Below are 11,180 nucleotides of genomic sequence, written 5' to 3'. Positions count from 1 at the left end.
TCAAAATTGTCTGAATGCCTATCATCAAAAATTCCACAAATAACAAATGTTGCCAAGCATGTGGAGAAATGGGAACACTTGTACACTGTTGGGGGGGAAGTAAATTGGTACAGCCACTGTGGAAAACAGTATGGAGGTTTATTAAAAAACTAAAAATAAAAGTACCATATGATCCATCAATTGCACTCCTGGGTACATATCCAGAAAATACAAAACCACTAATTCAAAAAGATACATGCACCCAATGTTCACAGTAGCACTATTTACAATAGTGAAGACACAGAAACAACCCAAGTACCCATCAACAGATGATTGGATTAAGAAGATGTGATATATTATGTGTGTGTTTGTGTGTGTGTATGTGTATGTGTGTGTGTGTATGTTTGTGTGTGTATATATATATAAAATGTAATATTACTCAGCCATTAAAAAGAATAAAATACTGTCATTTACAGCAATGTGGATGGACTTAGAGAATATTGTGCTACTGAAATAAGTCAGGCAGAGAAAGACAAATGCTCTATTTTATCACTTATATGTGGAATCTAAAAAATAAAACAAGTGAATGTATATAACAAAACAGAAACAGACTCATAGGCATAGAGAACATACTAGCTGTTACCATGGAAAGGGAAGGCAGGAGGGACATGACAAGGTACATGATTAAGAGACAAAAACTAGGGAAAGGGGTCAAGGTGGCAGAATAAGACTTGAGGTTCACTTCTCCCCACAAGTACATCAAGAATACATCTACAAGTGTAACAATTCACACAGAGAACGTTCTGAACACTAGCAGAGGACCTCAGACACTTAAAAGGATAAGAAAAGATCCCTGCACAACCAGGTAGGATGAAGGAGAGAAAGGAAAGAAAAATAAAAGAGGAAGAGGGATGGGACACACACCCCTGGGGGGGAGTTGAAGGAGAGGAGATGTTGCTGTACCCAGAGAAGCCCCCTCACTGGGGGCTTCAGGGGCTACAGGAAGAAAATGCAGTGGCCAGTCTGTGGCAGGCAGGACAAAGGAAGACTTGCACAGACAGTCTGTACCACAGCCTTGTGCATCCCAGGCTGAGACGGGTGTCAGCCAATGTGGGCGGGGGCTGGGTATTGAAGCATGGGGTTAGGAGAGCGACCCGAGGAGAGGACTGCTGTTGGCTACATAGAGACAGACTGAGGGGAAGGGAGTGATGAGCTCCACAGCCAGGAATGCTCCTGGAGGAAACGTGGAATGCCTTGAAAGTGAGTGCCATTGTGGAGTGGCATGCAAAGGGTGGGGATGTCATCACAGACTCTCTCCCCACATGCCAGCCCCTTCCTCTGTGGTCACCAGAAGAGATTCCCAACAGAGTGAGCACGTGTGCCCTAGTCGTACATGTCTTATCCCCCTGAGCAAGCACGCACAGCCCAATCACGCACCACCTCTGGCCCCTCCCACATAAGAGAGCAAGCATGCTCCACTCAGTTGCTGCCTTCATCCCCTCTCACCTGGGCGGGGAGCAGACATCTTAGTGTGGTCTACAAGCAGAGGTGGGGTCAAAATCAAAGCTGAGCCCCAGGGGCTGTGTGATTAAGGAAGAGGAAGAGACAGCTCTCTGTGCAGCTGCATAAACTGTGGATTAAACCCTCACAGTCAGCCTGGTGTATCCACCACCTATGAAATATCTGAATGGACAATGAGTATTCCCACAACAGAGACCAGTCCAGCCTTAGCAGCTGTGGATTTTGGGAGCATGAACACAAGGGAGCCGAGCAAGGTCAGAGCCTGAGCTGCCCCCACATTGCCCATAGCAGGTCCAGAGACCTATCTAGAAGTCTTGGAAGGCCTCCTGGGGAGGTGGGAGTGGGCAGTGGCTCACAATGGGGACTAGGACACTGATAGTGGAGGCCACAGGGAATTGTTTTGTTTTGTTGTCATTTCAATTTTTAAAATTTATTTTTATTATATTTTAATTTTTAAATATATTTTTGTCAACTTTTATTTTGTTGTTATTTTTTGTTTTTGTTGTCTTTTTTGATTTTTGAGGGGTTTTATTTTTTTCATTTTTTTGTTTGTTTATTTTTGGTTTTGTTTTGTTGTTGTTTTGTGTTTATGTTTTGTTTTCTTTGCTTTTTGTTTTTGTTTTAATTTGTTAGTTTTGTTTTTATTATTTGTTTTGGTTTCTGGGTATTCTTGTTTGTTTGGTTGTTTTCTTTTTTGTATTCTTTGTGTTTTGTTTTTGTTTGTTTTGTTTTGTTTTTCATGTTTGTCTTGGTTTTTGTTTGAATGTTTTCTTTTCCTTTTTTTGTTATTGGCATGCCACATGGCTTCTGGGGTATTAGTTCCCCATCCAGGGGTTGAACCTGAGTCCCCATGGTGGGAGCACCGACTGCTAGACACTGGACCACCAGAGAACACCCGGCCATAGAGTGTTCAGCATGAGCTCACCCAGAGATCTCCAACTCAGAATCAAGCCCTGGCTCCACCCAAGCTCCAGTGCAGGAGGTCTCAGGCCAAGTAACCAGAAAGACAGGAACACAGCCCCACCCATCAGCAGACAGGATGCCTAAACTCATACCAAGCTCACAGACACCACAAAACAAACACTTTGACATGGCACTGTGCACCAGAGGGACAAGAGCCAGCTCCAACCAACAGAGTGTAGGCACAAAGTCTTCCCACCAGGAAGCCTACAAAAGCCTCTGGACCAAATTCACCCACCAGGGGCAGACACCAGAAGCAAGAGGAAATACGACCCTGCAGCCACAGAAAAGAGACCATAAACACAGTAAGTTAGACAAAATGAGATGACAAAGGATTTTGCTGCAGACGAAGGAGCAAGGTAAAAACCTACAAGACCGATTAAATGAAGAGGAGATAGTCAATTTACCTGAAAAAGTTCAGAGTAATGATAGTAAAGATAGTCCAAGATCCTGGAAATAGAATGGAGACAAAGATCAAGAAGATATAAGAAATGTTTAACAAAGACCTAGAAGAACTAGAGAATAAAAAAGCAGTAATGAGCAATACGATAAGTAAAATAAAAAATACACTAGAAGGAATCAATAGCAGAATAACCAAGGCAGAAAAACAGAGAAGTAAACTGGATGACAGAATGGTGGAAATCACTTCCATGGAACAGAATAAAGAAATAATAATGAAAAAAATGAGGACAGTTTCAGAGACCTCTGGGACAACATTAAATGTAACAATATTCGAATTATAGGGGCCCCAGAATTAGAAAAGAAAGAGAAAGGTTCTGAGAAGATTTTTGAAGAGATAATAGTCAAAATCTTCCCTAACATGGGAAAGGAAATAGTCACCCAAGTCCAGGAATTGCAGAGAGTCCCATACAGGATAAACCCAAGGAGAAACATGCCAACACACATATTAATCAAACTAACAAAAATTAAACAGAAAGAAAAAAAAATTAAAAGCAGCAAGAGAAAAGCAACAAATAACATATAAAGGAATCCCCATAAGGTTATCAGCTGACCATTCAGCAGAAACTCTGCAGGACAGAAAGGAGTTGCATGATATAATTCAAGTGATAAAAGGGAAAAACCTACAACAAAGAACACTCTACCTAGCAAGGCTCTCATTCATATCTGACAGAGAAATCAAAAGCTTTACAGACAAGCAAAAGCTAAGAGAATTCAGCACCACCAAACCAGCTTTACAACAAATGCTAAAGGAATTTCTCTAGGCAGGAAACCCAAGAAAAGAAAAAGACCTACAAAAACAAACCCAAGACAATTAAGAAAATGGAAATAGGAACATACATATTGACAATTGCCTTAAATGTAAATGGAATAAGTACACCAACCAACAGATACAAACTGGCTGAATGGATACAAATACAAGACCCATATATATGCGGTCTACAAAAGACCCACTTCAAACCTAGGGACACATACAGACTGAAAGTGAGGGCATGGAATAAGATATTCCATGAAAAGGAAAATCAAAAGAAAGCTGGAGTAGCAAGTAGCAATACTCATATCAGGCAAAATAAACTTTAAAATAAAGACTGTTACAAGAGACAAGGAAAGACACTACATGATGATCAAGTAATGATAAATCCGAGAAGAAGATATAACAATTGTAAACATATATGCACCCAACATAGGAGCACCTCAATATATAAGGCAAATGTTAACCATTTAGCCATAAAAACGGGAATTGACAGTAACACAATAATGGTGGGGGACTTTAACACCCTACTTACACCAATGAACAGATCAACCAGACAGAAAATCAATAACGAAACACAAACCTTAAATGACATATTAGACCAAATAATTTTAATTTATATATGTGTGTGTGTGTGTGTGTGTGTGTGTGTATACATATGACATTCCATCTGAAAGCAGCAAAATATACTTTCTTCTCAAGTGCACATGGATCATTCTTCAGGATAGATCACATCTTGGGTCACAGATCAAGCCTTGATAAATTTAAGAAAATTGAAATCATATCAAGCATCTGTTCTGACCACAACGCTATGAGATTAGAAATCAATTACAGGAAAAAAAACCCACAAACACATGGAGGCTAAACAGTATGTTACTGAATAACCAATGGATTACTGAAGAAATCAAAGTGGAAATCAAAATATACCTAGAAACAAATGACAATGAAAACACGACGACCCAAAACCTATGGGATGAAGTGAAAGAAGTTTTAAGAAGGAAGTTTATAGCAATACAATCTTACCTCAGGAAACAAGAAAAATCTCAAACAACCTAACCTTAGACCTAAAGCAACTAGAGAAAGAATAACAAACAAAACCTAAACTTAGTAAAAGGAAAGAAATCATAAAGATCAGAGCAGAAATAAATGACATAGAGATGAAGAAAATAATAACAGAGTTCCGTGAAACTAAAAGCTGGTTCTTTGAGAAGATAACAAAATTGATAAACCTTTAACCAGACTTAACAAGAAAAAAGGGAGAGGGCTGAAATCAATAAAATTAGAAATGAAAAAATATAAGTTATAACTGAAACCACAGAAATACAAAGAATCATAAGAGACTATTAAAAGTAACTCTATGCCAATATAATGGACAACCTAGAAGTAATGGAAAAAATCTTAGAAATGTACAACCTTTCAAGACTGAACCAGGAAGAAACAAAATATGAACAGACTAATCACAAATACTGAAGTTGAAACTGTGACTAAATTTTCCAACAAAAAAAAGTCCAGGACAAGATGGCTACATAGTCAAATTCTATCATACGTTTACAGAAGAGTTAACACCTACCGTTCTGAAACTCTTCCAAAAAATTGCAAAGGAAGGAACACTCCCAAGCTCATTTTACAAGGCCACCACCACCCTGATACCAAAACCAAAGATATCAAGAAAAAAAAAAGAAAGAAAATTACAGGCCAATATCACTGATGAACATAGACGCAAAAATCCTCAACAAAATACTAACAAACAAAATACAACAACACATTAAAATGATCATACACTATGATCAATTGAGATTTATCCAAGGGATGCAAAGATTCTTCAATATATGTAAGTCAATTAATGTGTTACACCACATTAACAAATTGAAGAACAAAAACCATATGATTATCTCAATAGATGCAGAAAAACATTTTGACAAATTTCAAAACCTATTTATGATAAACACTCTCCAGAAAGTGGGCCTAGAGGGAATCTACCTTAATATAATAAGGAGGTATATAAGATAAACCTACAACTAACATCATACTCAGTGGTGAAATGTTGAACACATTTCCTCTAAGATCAAGAAAAAAACAAGGATATCTACTCTCGCCAATTTTATTGAACATAGTTTTGGAAGTCCTAGCCACAGCTATCAAAGAAGAAAAAGAAATAAAAGAATCCAAATTGAAAAGAAGAAGTTAAACTGTCACTGTTTGCAGATGACATGATACTATACATAGAAAATCCTAAAGATGCAATCAGAAAACTATTAGAGCTCATCAATAAATTTGGAAATTGGCAAGATACAAAATTAATACACAGATATCTCTTGCATTCTGATACACTACTAATGAAAGATCAGAAAGAGAGTTTAAGGAAACAATCCCATTCACCACTGCCTCAAAAAGAATAAAATACCTAGGCATAAACCTAAGTAAGGAGGCAAAAGACCTGTACTCCAAAAACTATAAGATACTGATGAAAGAAATCAAAGGTGACACAAACAGATGCAGAGATATACCATGTTCTTGGACTGGAAGTATCAATATTATGAAAATGACTATACCACCCAAAGCAATCAACAGATTCAATGCAATCCCTATCAAATTACCAATGGCGGAGGCAGAGTCAAGTTGGTGGTGTGGGGAGAGGTGGACTTCACCTCTCCCTACAACTAGGGCACCTGCTGGCCACTGGTAGGGGACTCTGATGCCCAAGGGGACTGGAGGAACCCCTAAAGCAATCTATAGACACAATGCAATCTCTCTCATACTATCAATGGCATTTTTCACAGAATTAGAACAAAAAATTTTACAATTTGTATGGAGACACAAAAGACCACAAAAAGCCAAAGCAATCTTGTGAAAATAAAATGGAGCTGGAAGAATCAGGTTCCCTGACTTTAGACTATACAGCAAAGCTACAGTCACCAAAACTGGCACAAAAACACAAATATAGATCAATGGAACAGGATAGAAAGTCCAGACATAAATGCATGTACTTATGGTCACCTAATCTATGGCAAAGGAGGCAAAAATATACATAGAGTAAAGAGAGTCTCTTCAATAAGTGGTGCTGGGAAAACTGGACAGCTACTTGTAAAAGAAAGAAATTAGAACATACCCTAACACCATACACAAAAATAAACTCAAAATGGATTAAAGACCTAATGTAAGGCTGAACACTATAAAACTCTTAGAGGAAAACATAGGGAGAACACTCTCTGACATAAATTGCAGCAAGATCTTTTTCTACCCACCTTAAAGAATAGAGAAAATAAAAACAAAAATAAACAAATAAGACGTAATTAAACTTAAAAGCTTTTGCACAGCAAAGGAATCCATAAACAGAATGAAAAGAAAACCCTCAGAATGGGAGAAAATATTTGCAGATGAAGCAACTAACAAGTGGTTAACCTCCAAAATATAGAAACCACTCACGCAGGTCAATATCAACAAACAAACAAATAAACAAACAACCCAATCAAAAAATAGGTGGAACATCTAAATAGACATTTCTCTAAAGAAAACACACAGATGGCAGTAAAGCACATGAAAAGATGCTCAACATCACTAATTATTGGAGAAATGCTAATCAAAATTACAATGAGGTATCACCTCACACCAGTCAGAATGGCCATCATCAAAAAATCTACAAACAATAAATGCTGGAGAGGGTGTGAGGAAAAGGGAACCCTCCTATGCTGTTGGTGGGAATGCAAAATGGTGCAGCCACTATGGATAGCATTATGGAGGTTCCTTCAAAACTGAAAATAGAGTAACCATGTGATCCAGCAGTCCCACTCCTGGGCATACATTTAGAGAAAACCATAATTTGAAAAGATACATGCACTCCAACGTTCATTGCAGCAATATTCACAATAGCCAGGACATGGAAGCAACCTAAATGTCCATCAACAGGGGAATGGATAAAGAAGATGTGGTACATATATACAATGGAATATTACTCAGCCATTATAAAGAACAAAATAATGCCATTTACAGCAACATAGATGGACCTAGAGATTCTCATACTGAGTGAAGTAAGTCAGAGAAAGGCAAATATCACATGATATCACTTCTCTATGCAATCTAAAAATAGGCTACAAATAAACTTATATACAAAATGGAAATAGAGTTAGAGATGTAGAAAATAAACTTATGGTTACCAAGGGGTAAGGGGAGGAGGGATAAATTGGGAGATTGGGATTAACATATACACACTACTATATATAAAATAGATAACTAATAAGCACCTACTGTATAGCAAAGGGAACTCTACTCAATACACTATAATGGCCTATATGGGAAAAGAATCTAAAAAAGAATGGATATATTTATGTGTATAAGAGGTTCACTTTGTTGTACACATGAAACCAACACAACATTGTAAATCAATTATACCCCAATACAATTTTAAAAAAATAAAAAGAAAGACATAAACTATTAGTTATAAAATAAATAAGCAAAAAGGATATATTGTACAGCACAAGGAAATGCAGCCAGTATTTTTATAATAATTTTAGATGGACTTTTCTAACTTTAGATGACTTTTCAACAGAAACTTTGCAGGCCAGAAAGGAGTGGCATGATATATTCAATTTATGAATGAAAAAACCTACAATCAATAATATTCTACCCAGTAAGGCTATCATTCATATTTGAAGGAGAGATAAAGATTTTTATAGGCAAGCAAAAGCTAAAAGAGTTCAGCTCCCTTAAACCAGCTTTACAAGAAATCTTAAAGTGACTTCTCCAAGCAGAAAAATAAAATCACAACTAGAAGTATGAAAATGATGAAAGAAAAAATCACTAGTGTAAAAGCAAACAAACAATAAATGTAGTAGATCAACCACTTATACAGCTAGTCAGAAGGTTAAAAGTTAAAAGTAGTAAAATCATCTATATCCACAATACAAAAGGGATACACATAATAAAAATATGTAAAATAAATGTCAGAAACATTAAACATGGCAAGGGGTAAAAATACATAGATTTTAGAACATGTTTGAACTTAAGAGTTCAGCAACTTAAAATATAGCATATATATAGAGATTGCTGTATATGAACCATACGATAACCACAACTAATGGTATATAAAAGATACACACACACACAAATGGAAAGGATTCCAAACATAACATTAAAGATAGTCATCAAATCACAAGTTATAAAAGCAAAAGAAGAAAGGAACAAAAGGAAGCTACAAAAACTATGCCTCAAAATTAACAAAATGGCAATAAGTACATACCTATCAATAATTTCTTTAAATATAAATGATCTAAATAATCCGATCAAAAGATACTGAGTGGCGGAATGGACACAGAAGCAAGACCAATATATGCTGCAGATGAGAGACCGTCTTTATATCAAAGACACACACAGAGTAAAAGCAAGAGGATGGAAAAACATATTACATACAAATGGAAACAAGAAGAAAGCTGGGATAGCAATACTTAATATCAGAAAACAATAGGCTTTCAAACAAAGACAGTCACAAGAGACAAAGAAGGACATTTCATAATGATAAAGGGATCAATCACAAAATAAGATATAAAAATAGTAAATTTATATGTCCCCAACATAGTAGCATCTACATATATAAATCAAATGTTAAGAAACATAAAGGGAGAAATTTACAATGACACAATAATAGTAGGGGACTTTAACACTCCACTTACATCAATGGTCAGATGATCCAGACAGAAAGTCAATATGGAAACATTGGTTTTAAGTGACACAATAGACCAAATGCAGTAAATATATATATATATATATATATATATATATATATATATATATATATATATATATATATATATATATATATATATATATATATATATATATATAGAGAGAGAGAGAGAGAGAGAGAGAGAGAACACTCCATCCAAAAACATCAGAATATACATTCTTTCCAATTCTCCATGACAGACACATGGTAATCCAGAAAACAAATCTGAATATATTTAAGAATATGAAATAGTATCAATGGTCTTTTCTGAATAAAATGGTATGAGATTAGGAAAAAATTCAAGAAAAAATGCAAAAAAAAAACCAAACAGGTAGAAGCTAAACAACATGTTTAATGAAACGACCAATGGATTACTGAAGAAATCAAAGAGGACATCAAAAAACACCTTCAGACAAATGGAAACACAACTTTACAAAATCTATGGGATGCAGCAAAAGCAGTTTCAAGTAGAAACAAAAAATTTGAACAGACCAATCACTAGTAGTGAAGTAGATTTTGTAATTTAAAAACTCCCAGCAAACAAAAGTTCAGAACCGGATGGTTTCACAGGGGAATTCTACCAAACATATAAAGAAGAGCTAATACTTAACCTTTAAAAAATTTTCAAAAACATTGAAGAGGATGAAAGACTTCCACATCCATTCTTTGAGGCCACCATTACCCTGATACCAAAACCAGACAAAGTCACTACAAAAAAAGAGTTACAGACCAATTTTTTTTACCTTAATATACATGCAAAACCCTCAATAAATATTCACAAATCAATTGCAACAATATAAAAAAAGGATCATACACTATTATCAAGTTGGATTTATTCCAGGGTCACAAGCATGGTTCAACATACACAAATCAATCATTGTGATACATCACATTAACAAAAGAAAGGATAAAAATCACATGATCATCCAAATAAACACAGAAAAAATATTTGACAAAATTCAACATTGATTCATGATAAAACTTCTCATCAAAGTGGATATAGAGGGAGCACAATTCATCATAAGAAAGGCCATTTATGACAAAGCCACAGCTAATATCATACTCGATGGTGAAAAGCTGAAAGACTTTATTCTCATTTCAGGAACAAGAAAAAGATGCCCACTCTTACCACTTCCATTTAAAATAATATTGGAAATCTTAGTCACAGCAATCAGTAAAGAAAATGAAACAAAAACAGATCCAAATTGGAAGGTAAGGAGTAAAACTGTCACAGTTTGTACATGCCATGATGCTTTATATAGAAAATCCGAAAATCTCCACACAGAAACTTGAGAAAGAAGAATAAAACTAACGGTATCATATGCCCAGACTTTAGACTATATCACAAAGCTACAGTAATCTAAACAGCATGGTGCTGGCACAAAACAGACACTTAGATCAAAGGAAAAGAATAGAGAGCACAGAAATAAAACCATACACCTATGGTCAATTAATCTATGACAAAGGAGGCAGCAATATACAATGGAGAAAAGATTGTCCCTTCAACAAGTGGTGCTGGGAAAACTAGACAGCTACACATAAAAGAATGAGATTGGAACATTTCCGCGTAACATGTACAAAAATAAACTTCAAATGGATTAAAGACCTAAATGTAAGACGTGAAACCATAAAACTCCTAGAAGAAATCATAAGCAGAACACTTTTTGACACAAAACATAGCAAAATATTTTGCATCTCTTTTCTAAGGAAAAGAAATAAGAGAAAAAATAAACATATAGGACCTAATTAAACTTAAGATCTTTTGTACAGCAAAGGAAACCATCAACAAAA

This window comes from Eschrichtius robustus, chromosome X, assembly GCF_028021215.1.
Source record: "Eschrichtius robustus isolate mEscRob2 chromosome X, mEscRob2.pri, whole genome shotgun sequence".
NCBI classification, from domain to species: Eukaryota; Metazoa; Chordata; class Mammalia; order Artiodactyla; family Eschrichtiidae; genus Eschrichtius; species Eschrichtius robustus.
Note: the sequence above shows the minus strand (reverse complement) of the source record.